Source organism: Euprymna scolopes, chromosome 25, assembly GCF_053919585.1.
Source record: "Euprymna scolopes isolate OS-2025 chromosome 25, ASM5391958v1, whole genome shotgun sequence".
NCBI classification, from domain to species: Eukaryota; Metazoa; Mollusca; class Cephalopoda; order Sepiida; family Sepiolidae; genus Euprymna; species Euprymna scolopes.
The window spans coordinates 28071667-28089166 of NC_136506.1; the positions used below are offsets into that span (position 1 = coordinate 28071667).

Genomic DNA, 17500 nt, shown 5'->3' on the forward strand with positions numbered 1-17500 from the left:
CTGAAACTGATTGATAAACTTTCCATCTAGATATTGTGAATTGAACTATCATTGGTGGTTAGGTTTTAAATAAAAATAAAACATTTTTATTGTAATTTTAGGTTACAGCTTTCCAAAGCCTGCAGGCCATGAGCGGATAGTGGTTACTAGGTACCTCCAATTCCGTTCTGATTTGTTTTTGTGCCTTTTTCAAAAAAAAAAAAAAATGTATGGAGGCCTCTAATTTACTATACTGTTATTTACAAGTTTTCGTCAATTAATTTAATACGGTTTACTCTCGTCGTCGTTAAAAAGAAATATATTTGTTTTGCAGAAGGTACGTCTTATATTATTTTTATCCATTTTTTATTGGAAATGTTTATTTATTCATAAATTTCTGCATAAAAAAACGTATAAAAAGTTTTTTGAGTAACAAAGAGTCAAGTTTGCCCAGCTGGGCAAACTTGACTCCTTGTACGGGAAAAATATTCAGTAAATAAAACGTTGTTTAGTAAATCGTTATTTTTTTTATTTTTATTTTTTTTGCATTTTTTGCATTTTTCTTTCATTTCTATACACCAAACGTGGACATAAATATCAGTAAAACATCCGCTGGGTCATAAGCTTCATTCCGGTACCTTATTTGTCTGGGTGGATTGCCTGCAGGCTGAGATAAACCGCGTCACACACACACACACACACAAACACAGACAGCCATTAGGAAAATTTATCATTAGAAGAGGATGCATAAATGTTGATTTGGGGGGGTATTTTTGTCTTACAGATATTATTTTGGGGGTTCTTTTTTTCTTACAGATATGATTATTATTCGTATGTTAATATTTTATATTTCATCTATATATATATATATATATATATATATATATATATATATATATATATATATATATATATATTTAAACTGCATGGATCTTAAAATCTAACCAAATTATAACAGAGATTAATTACAATTGCAGTTTGAAAAAGATAAACAAAGATTTTAAAAAATCATTAAGACCTTTCTGCTGTCCCATACTTCGTTAAGTTAACACAAGTCTGGCGTCACGGGATTTAGTGCTCCGCTCTTCATAATCGGTTCGAAGTCACTAACGGTTGCATAGAGTCTTTGTTAGACGATGACAGCCGCTACCAGATGATAAGCACGATTGGTTGGAAAGGGCAGAATATTATTTAAGAAGACTTGATTTTTTTCAACAATCGACAAAATTTGGTTTGCTTTATACTTGAAAAGCATGATGCTGTCGTTGGTTTGGAAATTTGTTATGATACCGGTAAAAAGGTAGCCATGTTTCGATTTTTAGGAAGAAAAGCTAATGTTTAAGATGGGGATGGGGGTGTCGGCGCTTTAAACTGAATAATCTCCCCATGGCGTATTCTAAAAATCAGAATATGGTTGCGTCCAGCGCGCTGTCATAAAAACGTGTTTTTCCGCTGTAAAAAAAAAAAAAAAATACTCGATCAAATTAAGTGATCTTTTCTATTTTTTAAGAACTTCAGTCCAAAACCGATACGTAGAGTATAAACCATTTTCTTTTTTTGATATTTTCATTTTTTCATGTCTTGATTAAAATGTACAAGTACCGAACTTTTTAACCGATAAGCTGTTTAAGAAAAGAATTTTTGTCCATGCAAGATACTCAGGGGGTGGGGAGAGTAAGCCCTAAATATTTATTTCAGATTTTGATATACGATTATTTGCAGTATAGATAAAGCGTTAGTATTAAAGATATTTCACTGTTTTGATTTTTATTAATGTTTTTTTTTTCGTGTTCTTAGGTACAAATTCTTACATTCTTTGTCATTTTCGAATTGCAATATGGTTGTATAATCTACAAGTGTTATTATGAATTTGGAGAAAAGAGAGTCATATTTATTTTTCTGTTCCAATCGTGAAAATCCGAACAAATTAGTAATTTTATATTTGTTTACAGAGACGATGTGTGTTTGCGATGGCCAAGGTGAAACCGGTGTGAACCGAAATCTATCCTTCTTCGGCTGACGTCGTTTGGGATCCTTATTCTTTTCCTGGTCCCAGATTAATTACTAGAGTTTACAAACACTGCTGTAAGTTCATAAACCAGTTGCAACTTGAAATTCGAACACTCCACAAGCAATTCTAAAGAAAGGTATAGAAAATATGGCTGCATAATGTTTCTATTATTTAACCAAATGATTCGGTGAAAGAAGACGCACTGACAAGTAAATTAGTTTGAATTTAAAGAATTTTAAATGGAATAAAAATCACTGAATTTAATTTACACATTGTATTTGTTATTGTTATACGATGTTATTAAATAACTAACTCCGATATACGTTTTTTTTTTTAATATTAAGTTAAAGTCCGGAAAAGATAATAATGTTTTCAGTTGCAATTTAAAAAATCTGAATTTCGAAATTAGATAGTATAAATAAGCTTCCTTCGTAACTACTAACATTTTATTTCTTTGATTGAATAGGCTTTAAAATGTACAAACAAACAAAAATTAAAAAAACGAAAATTACATAATATATAAAAATACACGTAGCCTTAATATATATATATATATATATATATATATATATATATATATATATTATGTATGTGTGTGTGTTCTTATGAGATTATTTACATAGATATTATTTCAACCATCTGATAAGATAATTAAGCAAAAATAAACACCCAACCATATATATATGTGTGTATGTGCATTCATATATATATATATATATATATATATATATATATATATATATGTATATATATATATATATATATATATTCTTGAATATGTTATACATATCAATTTTGATACTGATAGCATACATATATACATATATTTACATATATTTAAATATAATTATTACGAATTATATAATATGTGTTAATATATGTACGTACATTTCATATGCATTTATTCTGGTTTTTAAAGAGTGTATATATATATATATATATAATATATATATATATATATATATATATATATAGACTGTATTTATGTTCGTATAAATATTAAGGGTTAAATATATGTATAAATATATATATATGTGTATGTAAATCTTACATACATATATGTAAGATTTACATATACGTATAAATATATATATATATATGTATGCATAGATACACATACATAATTTGATAAGCTTTATCACACGCAGAATAACGGAAAATTCACATATATGTATACATAACTAGTACAAACTTACGTACACATATATCTATATATGTACATCGCATGCATTTGAGTGTATGTCGTTTTTTTTTAATTCATGCGATAACTGTATATAATACTTATCACACCTCTCAGCATCATATCAATTGTCGCTTTAATATTTTCATTTTGTTGACCACATTTTATGTTTTAAAAATTTTGATTTTCGCATGTTTTTTTTTTGCATTTTATTTTTAAATTGTAAAATGATTTTATCTTAAAAACGTCTTGTATTATACATAGAAAAATGTTTTTATTTATTTGTTTTGTCATAAAAATGTTTTCTTAATATTTCCGAAGTTTTATAGCAACAAGTAAAATTGTCTTTTTTTTTTCATTTTTTTTTTTTTTTTACTTTACATTTTGTTTTATTTGATATATTATTCACACGGACAGGCCTTGTATAAGGGCAACAGCTACGGCCATTCCGGCCAATCCGGCCATTAGGAGAAGTTTTGAGGGTCGCGCACGCCCGGACGCATTACACCCGTCTTTATCACAGGCAACCAGACACCCGTACATGCGTTCGTGTTCTCCCGATTTGGATGTCTCATACCAGATGGCTCCGCAGTGACGTCCCCAGTCGGCATCTGCACAGTGTCGCACCACAATCGTAGACCCATCCTCTGCAATAAACAAAACAGACATAAAGTCATTATCAAATAACCAAGAGAACACTAGAACTGACAACAAAAATGAAAGAGTCTATGTATACGAAATGTTATTATGCATAGTAATGAAACCTGGCCAGTGTAGATTGAGGACATGCGTTGCATGGAGTGAAATGAGATTAAATTAAGACGAGGCCCCTAATTGCCAGAAATATTTCTGCTCTAATAGTTTCTTCTATGCAACAGCAAAACTTTGGAATTCCCTTCCTACTACCTGCTTCCTTGACTGTACTGATATTTAAATGTAATGTAAACCAACATCTTGTTAATCTTTCCTCGCATAGTCCCAAATATTAGCTTCTTACGACCAAGTGGGCTTCTGCCTTACTAGGGGTGAACATGAATATAAAAAAACACACAGCACTGAGAGATGTGTACGGAACAAAAAGCTCAAATTGCATGGCCACATTGAAAGAATGGATTAGCGTCTTTCGGCGAACTGAAGGCGATTAATTCAGCAAGTTTAGTTAACAAGAACAGTCCAACGAAAACACGGAATAAAAAAAATAAAAACCTGTTAAGAGAAAGGTTTGGTTAGATGTACTTTTTATAAAGTTGTTCCATGCGCCCAATCTTGGTGGACGAATATTAAAGTAATAATTATTATTATTATTATTATTATATTATTATTATTATATTATTATTATTATTATTATTATTATTATTATTATTATTATTATTATTAATAATAATAATAATAATAATAATAATAATAATAATAATAATAATAATAATAATATGACAATGGCGATGGTGATATAGGAATATTTGTCCTAGTCGATGCCTCAGTTCAGTCTCATAAGACAAAGAATACCCTCTGTAGGGGCAGCTGCGTGTGAAATTGTGAGGGAAGGGTTGCGCAAGAGGTTTTTTTTTTTTTTTTTGGTTTTTTTTTTGCATGACGTAGTCTGTAGATTCAAATTTTGCGCGTAAATTTCTTAATGTTTTTGTCGTTAGCTAGAAAGAAGTTTATATAAAACAATTTAAAAAAGGAAACAGTAGGTTCTCTAGAGTGCAATCTAGAATAACATATATTTTGGACTAAGTTACTGCATGGACACATTTGAAGCTTCCTCCCGGCCGATTTCACGGATTTCGATGACAATAAAAATATAGAAGTGTGAAATAGTCGTTGATCATCATTTAATCCCGGGCAAAGTCGGGTCTCCCTTCTAGTATATATATATATTTTGAGTTACTTCAGCTATAATCGAAACCGAAACAAAAACATATGAAGAATGCTTGATAAAATTATTTATAAAAAAAAAAAACAACAGATTATTGGAATTCCATCGGTTATAATCTAAACCGGAACTTAAACCAAATCTTATGAGGAATTTTTGGTAAAATTATTTATTACAAGAAGTAAAAGTTCATATTCTATATATATAAAAGCGAAAATGTGTATATGTATGTATGTTCACTTTTTGTGTATGTCTGCAAAAGGCTTTTTTTCGGCGGCTTCTCGAGGTCGTCGCTCATTTTTAAAACGTTTTATATCACTTCGAAATTATAATATCTACGAGTTACGGACGGGGGTCGCGTGTGTATTTAATTTGCCCGACTTTCAAAAGCTAAATATTCAACATTTTTAGATTGGCACGTGTAGATTCGCCTTTTTCGTATAATAAAAGCGACACTAATACGAAGGTTGTTGCATCGTTCCCAGCGTCCAAAAGCAATGCGTTTTTTTCCTTATATCAGGCAATAGCTATTCAATTTGGACAATCCCCTTTCAATGGGGAGCTGGTTTCCCCTTCCATCATCTTGGGGAAGCCCAAAATGCCCCGCAGTAAAAGAAAAAATGATCCCGCAGTGTAACAAAGTAAACAAACGCCAAAATGACCTCATTAAGCGACCACCTGTCAATCATACCTCCTTGACTTGACTCACTTTAATCGCTCTTACATAAATATTGTCGCCGTACCGCAGGTGTTCAGGCTAAGTCTGTGGACCTCAAGGCTCCGAGTTAGAGCCCACATGCCACCAACGCCTTATCTTTTTTTAATCGTTATCGTTAAGTTTCCATTTTGTTCTGATTTACGCCCCCCCCCCAAACACACACATCTACAAATACCCGGGAAACGCCGGGCACCCCCGCTAGTTTATTATATAATCTCACAAGTCTGTTTAAATGTATGTATGTATGTATGTATGTATGCATAAAACTTTCGATAGAGGCGACAGATTTTCACTAGATCAGCATCGTTTTGAAACTCGACCCTTCAGATGACAAATATCGAAAAATTGGCTAAAAACATTAATTTCTGCACTCTCACCTGAGCACCTTTTTACAAGGAGGGATCGCCTTTTTCATTGATATTTTCGAAAGTCATCCCCTCTTTTCGATTGACGAGCCTTCATTTAAACTTTCGCCACTTCCGGTTTGGCGATCGACGAAACAGTAAAGACGTCACTTTTTGTTTTCACTTTTTTTTTCTCCTTTACGGTACGGGTTCTAGCCTGCCTACCTATTACCACTTTTTTTTGGGGCAACACACACCTCCAAACATCCGGGTAAAGCCAAGAACCCAGGCTAGTAGCAATTAAAGGACAGTCATTCGGATGTAAGCGTGACATACAAAATAGCACACACGATATCCTATTAATATGTTGATATTTGTTTGTAATTACGCTGGTGTCGAAAGCTATTTTGTTACCCCAATTAAAAAAACGATGTGCTATTTTTACCGGGGTGTATGGAGGGTTGGAAGCTTGTAAACAGCATCGGCGCTTCTGCATTTATCGACTGTCGATTTCCACGAAGTTGGCTCGAACTCACTGAATAGCTGACGGAAATAACCGAAAACGTAGCCCGAGCGTTCTTCAGTTTTTCACGAATTCGCTGTGTGTTTTTAGCTAATATGAATCGATTAGGCTAATTTTTCATAAATTGAAAACAGAAAACAATTATTTTAATCGCGTAGATAAGTGTTTAGGATTACGGGTGAGGTAAGGGTTGGGTTAGGTACATGTTTGTAATCTTATTTATTTCGATTTTATTTTCATTTTTTTTTCCTGTTTATTATAATTTCTCATAGCGATTTAACGTTCCGCGATCGGCTGCGTCCGGTTATTCACGTCACCGACCGAGCACACCCGAGAAAATTCGTAGAACTCACGAGTCGGTAAATGCAGAAGTATCACAGCATTAACTGAATCAGGATGCAAATATATCTACAAAGAAATGTAGGACAGCGACACCGGTTTAGAGCTTATGTACATCGACCACACCCACACAAAGGAGGGACAGGAGACAGATTTAATCGATCGTGCGACAGTCAATATGCGGGATTGAAGGGAAAGTGCAGTGGCGTTCGACGTTGCTGGGTTACGGAAATCAGTACATCAATACGGCAGGAGGAAAAAAAAAGAAATGATAACTTGTTGCTTGCGAACGGAAAACTATGCAAAAAGATGGTTTACTTTGTCACTAGATACTATAAGGTTAAGCTTTAACATAGGACAAGTTGTTAAAACTGGAAAAGAAAAGGGAAAAAAAACCTTCTAGTAAAAAATGTAATAAATTTATAACTTAAAATATTGCAGCATTAAGAATTTTTGTTGAAAAATTCAATTTATAACATTATATAATCAATTATTAATGCTACGATATTTAAAGTTATAAATTTATTATATTTTTTACTAGAATGTCTCATCCTTTTCTTTTCCAGTTTTAACAACTAGCCCTTTACTTTTACAAAAGTGGACGTCGGTGTGTCCGGCTCCTTTCGCGATATTAATAATCACGCGTCCGATTGTAATTTTATACGCAAAAAACAAAAGGGCTCATGTTTAAAACAACTGACAATAATAATTTTAAAATGGAAAAAATAATAGCGTGTAACATAGTGCGCATACACATACGTAAATGCATGCGAAGTAACCTCACCAAATGGGAAACAAAGGACAATAAAAAGAGAAAGAGGACGATCATGTTGGAGACGAGATAACGTTCGAGATGAATGGAGAAACGTTGACAACGTTCCAGATCATTTAGTTGACGTCACGACTGTACCAATAAGGAAATGCATGTTGTTACTACAAAGAAAAGCGAGTTGGGGTTATTTCTTGATTTTTTTTTTTTTTTTGGTCTTATTTGCGGCTAAATTGCACACAATCTGTGTTGGCCCGCGGCCATCATTACAAAGGTACGAAAAGATTTTTTTTGAGCAAATATTGTATTTGACCTTTTTATGTTATCGATTAGCTTTTCCTTCGTATCGATTAGTTCTCTCCTTTTTCTGATTAGTTAGATTTTATTTTTCTTCGTTATTCTTATGTTTCCCTTTGCATTTCGAATACTTTCATAGGTTTTTCTCATTGATTTATGCTATCTTCTTTTACTAAAACTTGATTTTCGTTTAAACGATTTAAAGTAGAAAATGGAAACCGAATTGCGAATCAATAGCGAACATAATAGTCTAGCTAGCAAGTAATATTTTCCACTGTGCTTTCATTCCACAAGTTTGGCGTAGATTTCAGTGACTTTTCCAAGAGTGCACTTCCTTTTAACTGACCGGAAACATTAACTTGATTGTCCAGCAAACCGAGCATAGTCCAACCGTGCTAAAATTTAGGACGCGTCCTGTCTGCCAATTGAGGGCGAAAAGATTCCGGTTTATGTCGACGAATGCAATCAACGGTCTTCTCTGGTTGCGCTTCGCGTGTTACATGTGCAAATGAAGTGGTAGCAACGTAATGGATATGCTTGTTCGTGTGTGAACATGGTAAATAGGAACAATCTGCCTGGTCAGCTCATTATCTGTCAATTGCTTCCAGAGAGGTAACGATGCACTTCTTAGAATGGACCAGAAAAAGATTAGCTACAAAAGTATATATATATATATATATATATATATATATATATATATATATATATATATATGATGATGTGAATGATGATGATTACAATGTCTTGTCAGATGAGTGCCACTCCCTCGGACACTTAAAGTCCATGAGCCCTAACATTACTTTTCACACACTCAAGCAGAAATGACACTGAAGACGGTCATTGCTATACATACATATATATACGTACACGCATACACACACATATATCCACAAACATACACACATATATACACACATACATAATACATAATACATATACATACGCACATGCATACATACACAAATGCATGCGCATATATACGCACACATATACAAATACATACATATACATACATATACACATATAAATACGTACACATATATGCACATATACATACACATACATTTAACTACATATACATACATACCTATGCATTTATACACAAACATACATATATGCATAAATACACATACATATACGTACATACACACACAAACATATATATATACATATATACATACAAACACACATAGATACATATACATACACATGTACATATATAAACATACGTACACATATACGTACATCCACACACGGATACATAAAATGATGGTAGATCAATTATTACATGCTTCCAGCATTTCAAAACTACAGGCGTCACAACTTTTCCATTGCTATAGGACTATTTTTATAGACAAATGCCTGAGGGAGTATCTATACAAAGATGATCTTACAGATTTAGCTTTGTACGACAGCTAAATATCTCTCTCTCGCTCTCGGTTCAAAATGTTGAGATCCAGCAATAAGCAAGAGTAAGATAGCCAGCAACCAGTAAAACTGCAGACCAGCTTAATGCGGGTACTGGTGTCCTGCTTTATGTTTTTTTTAAATCAGAGATTTGCTTTTCCTAGAGGGGTTGCCTTCACCACGGCTAACGGGAGCCCTCTCCACCCCACATACATATGGAAATAAATACATGCATGCACACATACATGCATACACACAGAATGATCGCAAACATACATATGCATGTACACACACATGCAAACACACACACATAGAATCAAACACATATAAGCATGTACTTACATATGCATACAACGCGTACACGTACACATACGTGTACAATACACACGAAGGAGCGTTCCAAAAGTCATATTTCCTCAATGATCAGGATCAAGGTGATGGGTACAGTTCAATGGGTTTCACAAAAAAAAATCCAAAACAAATTAAATAAACATAGAATCAGACGAAAAATCCAAATGAACAGATCAGCGTTTAAAACGGCTAGAGTTTTTTTTCTCCTTCCCTTTCTTTTTTCTTTCTCTTTCTTTCTCTTTTCCTCCCTCCCTTCCTCTTGTTTTTATTAAATAAAATGTTTGTACACAAAAACTCACGTCCCGAAGGCAGACAATGATGACGAACTTCACGCATTATACATAGAATACTATATACATATATATATATATATATGTATATATATATATATATATATATATATAATTTAAAGGAGATTAGAATAATAGTCTAAAGAGCTAAGTGTATTTTAATGTAATAGTGAAATTACTAGTTTAATTAAAATACAGGAAATGCTCGTTGTAATTTAGATATATAATAAGCTCGATAGTTAAATGTCCTAGAGCTAATTCAATATTAAGTAATGTGATTTATAATTTAAAAGTTTTAAAATTTTTAAAATTTAAAAATCAAAATTTAATTAAATTAAAAATCAGTTTCATAAGAAGGAACAACAACAAAGTCAATTATCTGTACGATCGTTTCGGAAATCCGTGCTTTTTATTTGTGGTATACATGAAGTCACGTAGAATAATTATACATAGTTTTTTTGGTAAGCACGGTCTCCTCATCAGCAAATTTAGGAGGATTTCTATTGAATTGAAAAGACACCAAAAATAAACCTAGCATTAAAAGTAAGGCAGATGAATCTGAAAAATTGAAGTAAAAGGTTTGGATATAAAATTTATAAGAAAATTAATAAGAAAATTGGTATAGGTTAGAGATAGAAATGAGTAGAAAAAAAATATATATTTTTGAATTTACATAATAAATTTGATTTAAAAATATATAGATATATAATTACCTTTTGGTTTTTCTTTTTTTGAAATCAGGAACTGTATTTAAAGTAGTCATTTAGATGTTTGCTATAGCTTTTTATTTTATTGAATGATGAATTTTAAAAGGGCGACGCTCGTGCAGTAAATTGTTTCCGTTAGCGTATTTTGATTTAGAGACGCTACAGTTAATATCTATAGAGAGAGAGTTTTTTTTTTTGTTTTTTTTTTGCAAGTTTTTAAGGGGAGATAATTGTCATGGCTTTATTTATTATTTGATTTACGAGTCTAAGGACGGTAATTGGTTTAACTTAATTTATTAAAAAAAAAAACAACTATTTTTACTAATGAGTAATTTTTAATGATTTAAGGTGGTTTATATTTATTAAATTTAAACCAACGTTTATGATTACACGATAGAAGCTCGTGTTTTGAATTTACTAGTTTGGTTGTGCTTTTTATATCTTCATATTTTAAAATTTTTAGGGTTTCTTTTGTACATAATGTACCAAATTTATCTCCTGGTTTATATGATTTGCAAGTCTCAATTATTTGCCATTTTAAGTTGAAAGAAATATTGCTATTTTTTAGTTGCCAAATATAGTTGGATAGAGTAGTTTGGTTTGATAGAGAGTTATTTTTAAAAGAATGTTTGTGCGTTGAAATTCTATGTTTTATTGGGCCAGATGTGGAACCAATATATATTACCTCTTGATTATTATGATTATTTTCCGTTAGGTCTATTGTTGGATTATAATGTGGTGGGTTGTGCGTTGAAATTCTATGTTTTATTGGGCCAGATGTGGAACCAATATATATTACCTCTTGATTATTATGATTATTTTCCGTTAGGTCTATTGTTGGATTATAATGTGGTGGGTTGGTTAATAATTGATCGGTAGATTGATTTAAGTTGGTGTTATTATTTAATCTGGTAGTTGAGTTATGGCTGTTGATAGGTTCTTGTATATTTGGAGTTTTTGATACTGTGCAGCTATAGATAACATTTTTAATTTTACATGAGCCTTGTAGGGGACATTTATTTTTTCTTCTACAGTTACAGTCCGATGTATTTTGTATAGTTGCATTTTGTAGGTTATTAATTTTATTATTATTAGAGCTAATTATTTTCTGATGAAGGTTAGGCATAGTAGAGTAAGAGACTTTAATTGTGTTCTTATTGAAAATCTTATTATATCTATGGGGGGCTTTAAAGTTCTTATCTAATATTTTAAAAAATTCTCTAGCTATGTTTGTTTCTAGGTTTTTGGAATACGGGGGGTTGAACCATAGGATCTCCTTGTGTCTATTCTTACGTTTGCGGGTTTTAGTTTGTTGTTTATTTATATTATTATCTAATATTTGTAGTTTGGTTTTATCTTTTTTTGTCTCCTGGTTATTTTTCTTAACTCGTATACGGGAAGACATTGCCATATTATATGTTATTACGCTCTTAATAGGTTTATTTTTAATGCAGTTTATGTTTCTATCATTTTCATTTATGAATTTAATTTGTGAATTATATCCAGAGTTTTTAAGGTCCAATATTTATTATCAAATGTTATTAAAGACTGTCTAGCTATAAGTATTAGTTTAGTTTCGTCTTGAGTTATATTAGTTAAATATTAATATTTAGGAAAAATACCCCTAACCACTTCAGCATTTTAATGGGATCGACGGACTCGACTCAGGTCACTGATCTAGTTGGCCTTTTCCTTTTAAATGAAATACATTGTATACTCCATAAACAATTCAAACTTGAAGGAGGGCTATATAGAGATGATGCACTTTTCATAACGAATTCTACTAATAAAAATTATGAAAATGCAATTAAAGCTCTACATAAATTATTTAAAAATTATGGACTTAGTATAAAAATCGACCCTAATAAAAAAATTGTTAATTTCTTAGACATAACCTTAAATCTTGAAAATTCTACTTTTGAACCATACCATAAACCTAACCAATCACTTCTATATGTCCACAATCAATCAAACCACCCTAAATCAATATTAAAATCAATAGTTCCCAATATCGCTCTAAGAATTTCTAGACTGTCTTCTACTAAATCAATATTTACCAAAAATGAAAAATACTATAATGAAGCCCTTAAAAACTCTGGATATAATTCACAAATTAAATTCATAAATGAAAATGATAGAAACATAAACTGCATTAAAAATAAACCTATTAAGAGCGTAATAACATATAATATGGCAATGTCTTCCCGTATACGAGTTAAGAAAAATAACCAGGAGACAAAAAAAGATAAAACCAAACTACAAATATTAGATAATAATATAAATAAACAACAAACTAAAACCCGCAAACGTAAGAATAGACACAAGGAGATCCTATGGTTCAACCCCCCGTATTCCAAAAACCTAGAAACAAACATAGCTAGAGAATTTTTTAAAATATTAGATAAGAACTTTAAAGCCCCCCATAGATATAATAAGATTTTCAATAAGAACACAATTAAAGTCTCTTACTCTACTATGCCTAACCTTCATCAGAAAATAATTAGCTCTAATAATAATAAAATTAATAAACTACAAAATGCAACTATACAAAATACATCGGACTGTAACTGTAGAAGAAAAAATAAATGTCCCCTACAAGGCTCATGTAAAATTAAAAATGTTATCTATAGCTGCACAGTATCAAAAACTCCAAATATACAAGAACCTATCAACAGCCATAACTCAACTACCAGATTAAATAATAACACCAACTTAAATCAATCTACCGATCAATTATTAACCAACCCACCACATTATAATCCAACAATAGACCTAACGGAAAATAATCATAATAATCAAGAGGTAATATATATTGGTTCCACATCTGGCCCAATAAAACATAGAATTTCAACGCACAAACATTCTTTTAAAAATAACTCTCTATCAAACCAAACTACTCTATCCAACTATATTTGGCAACTAAAAAATAGCAATATTTCTTTCAACTTAAAATGGCAAATAATTGAGACTTGCAAATCATATAAACCAGGAGATAAATTTGGTACATTATGTACAAAAGAAACCCTAAAAATTTTAAAATATGAAGATATAAAAAGCACAACCAAACTAGTAAATTCAAGACACGAGCTTCTATCGTGTAATCATAAACGTTGGTTTAAATTTAATAAATATAAACCACCTTAAATCATTAAAAATTACTCATTAGTAAAAATAGTTGTTTTTTTTTTAATAAATTAAGTTAAACCAATTACCGTCCTTAGACTCGTAAATCAAATAATAAATAAAGCCATGACAATTATCTCCCCTTAAAAACTTGCAAAAAAAAAAAAAAAAAAAAACTCTCTCTCTATAGATATTAACTGTAGCGTCTCTAAATCAAAATACGCTAACGGAAACAATTTACTGCACGAGCGTCGCCCTTTTAAAATTCATCATTCAATAAAATAAAAAGCTATAGCAAACATCTAAATGACTACTTTAAATACAGTTCCTGATTTCAAAAAAAGAAAAACCAAAAGGTAATTATATATCTATATATTTTTAAATCAAATTTATTATGTAAATTCAAAAATATATATTTTTTTTCTACTCATTTCTATCTCTAACCTATACCAATTTTCTTATTAATTTTCTTATAAATTTTATATCCAAACCTTTTACTTCAATTTTTCAGATTCATCTGCCTTACTTTTAATGCTAGGTTTATTTTTGGTGTCTTTTCAATTCAATAGAAATCCTCCTAAATTTGCTGATGAGGAGACCGTGCTTACCAAAAAAACTATGTATAATTATTCTACGTGACTTCATGTATACCACAAATAAAAAGCACGGATTTCCGAAACGATCGTACAGATAATTGACTTTGTTGTTGTTCCTTCTTATGAAACTGATTTTTAATTTAATTAAATTTTGATTTTTAAATTTTAAAAATTTTAAAACTTTTAAATTATAAATCACATTACTTAATATATATATATATATATATATATATATATATATATATATATATATATATATATATATATAGTAAGTTATAAAATATAAATGGCAATTAAGCCATACAGAATATTCCGCGTTTCATCCAAGCTAACTATGCATAAGCCTGATGAATCCTAGCATGGATGAAACGCGGAATATTCTGTGTAGCTGAATTGCCATATATATTTCATAATTTACTACCTAGCTCTACCTACGTAGTGCACACTGTTGAAGAAAATACTTAAAGTTTACGTATAAATTTATAATTTTGTATATTAATTTATGTGATTAAATTAAGTAATCATACGCACACACACACACACACACACACACACACACACACACACACACACATATATATATATATATATAGTCATCCACAGACAGTACTGTTTCGCTGTTTCACAGCTCATCAGTGCGGCTAGACAGGCAACTCCCTCAAGCCAGGATTGGAACCCGACCGTCTGTTCTACAGTCAAGGCTCCTAACGACTACGCTATCGGCGGCTGCTGTATGAGTCATGAGTTTAACGATGTTTTGACATCGTCCGAACTACATAAGCTCGATTTGTTTGCACAAAGAGCATCGCTTAGACGCTAATGGTAATTCGTGTATCACTTTTCAATATGCTCAACTCAAGATGAGGAGCATTATAGTCATCTACATAGATAAACACTAGAAAACCGACGAAGGAGACGAAGCCGGACATATTCTTTCTAAGCGAAACTGGAATAGGACCGACCACTTCCCTAGATGTGTTCATAATTAACGGATACAGCTAAATCTGACCCCCAAGATCGCCATGGGTATGGAATATTTGCCTACATTAAAGATGGCTTCCCGTGTGGCAGGGATATCTCTAGAGAAGATCCTAATTTACTTGCTTACACCGCTGCATTTATATTTGCCCTCTATCGGCCCCATAACAGCGGAGTTACTATCTTTAAGAGTATATGTGAGAAAATAGACCACATCCTGTCTGCACATCCCTCGGCTAACATCCACATCTGTGGTGACTTCAACGTCCATAACGTGGAATGGCTGACCCATTCAAATAAGACGGACGATGAAGGGAGGTTTTGCCATGATTTTGACATTGCTTATGACCTCACTCAGATTGTTCGCGAACCCACCCGTGTGTCCGATACTACTGGTCAATATGCAAGCCTCCTAGACCTTTTTCTCTCAACTTCCGCTGAGCTATGTTCATGTTCCGTTCATTCTCCTCTAGGATCCTCCGACCACTCCGTCGTATCAGTTAAGATAAAAATGAAATGTAATAAGTCCCCAGGCGTACCCCTCCACCGTACTGTATACCGATACTCTATCGCTGACTGGGATAGCTTCCGTACATTCATATCTGATTTACCTCTGCATTCCAGATTTAAAAAGCCAGTGTCCTCTATAGTATCAGATCTGACCGAGTGGTTAATTGTAGGCATAGACCGATTCATACCATCTAAAATATTCAAACAAAAACCTAACAGCCAGCCATGGTTCTCCCAAGAATGTGCTGCTGCTATCGCGCACAGAAATCACTTTTTCCGTAACCACCAACGTAATAGATGCACTAAGACTAAAGCTGCTTTCAGGACTGCCAGCAACCACTGTAAAAGAGTAATAAAAAATGCAAGAGACATATATGCCCAGACTGCTAAATCCAAAGTAGCTGATCAACGGCTTGGTTCCCACCAGTTTTGGCAAATAACAAATAGGATCCTGAACATAAGTGTGCGTTCTATCCCAACCATTATCAATGGACCAGAGGTCATCTCGTCAGCATCAGACAAGGCCAAACTATTTGCAAAGAACTTTGCAGCTAATTCTACCCCATGCGACGAAGGCTATCAACTCCCCATATTTCCTCCTATAACACAGAACACGCTAGGTAACATACAAATATCCGTGCATGAGGTCGCCAAGCTAATCAAGAACCTTGATTCCAGTAAATCAACTGGCCCTGACAGCATCGCAATTATAGTGTTAAAAAAGCTTCAACCAGAACTTGCTCCCATACTTACGAAACTGATTAAGCGTTGCCTTAAGGGGAAGCGCTTTCCGACTCCCTGGAAAATCTCATCAGTATGCCCTGTATTTAAGAATTCAGGTGATAAGTCATCTCCCTCTCAGTACAGATCAATGTCTCCTGTGTGTTATGAGTAAGTTGCTTGAATCTATATTAAATAGAGAAATAGTCAACCACCTTAGAAGAAATAACCTTCTTTGTGACACACAATATGGTTTCCGTTCTGCTAGATCTACCGCAGATGTGCTAACGGTTTTGACAAAGGCTCCCTTTCTAGGGCAATTGCTCTTGACATATCAAATGCCTTCCACAAGGTATGGCATAAGGGCCTACTTCACAAGATTTCCAGCTACGGTATAACTAGAAATTTTTTCTCAATCATTAAATCATTTCTCTCCGATAGGCTCATAAGAGTAGTGGTCGATGGACAAAAATCAGAGGCCTGCAGTATTAATGCTGGAGTCCTCAAGGGTCAATCCTGGGCCCAACTCTCTTCCTGATCTACATCAATGATCTCCCTAAACACATACTTAAATCATTCGTTGACATCTATGCTAATGACACGACCATCTATGGCAACACATATAAGGCTGTAAATGACAAAACTCTCTCTGATTCTCTCTCCTCTGATCTTGAGCGTGTGGTTCAGTGGTGAAAGACGTGGCTGGTTACATTTAAGTCATCTAAAACCAAACTCATATCTTTACATCATCAACGCTCTGATCTCCATCTGGCATCAATTGT

General features: G+C 32.7%; 1 long non-coding RNA gene across 2 annotated transcripts in view; it reads right to left on the minus strand.

Moving 5' to 3' along the window:
* Window positions 1–564: 564 nt before the first annotated feature.
* The window catches only part of LOC145247305 (uncharacterized), a 367145-nt gene continuing 350209 nt past the window's right edge, over window positions 565–17500 (minus strand). For both annotated transcript variants that reach the window (XR_013863239.1, XR_013863238.1), the window contains one exon: window positions 565–3817. This is a non-coding gene — a long non-coding RNA (uncharacterized LOC145247305). The remainder of the gene's footprint in view (window positions 3818–17500) is intronic.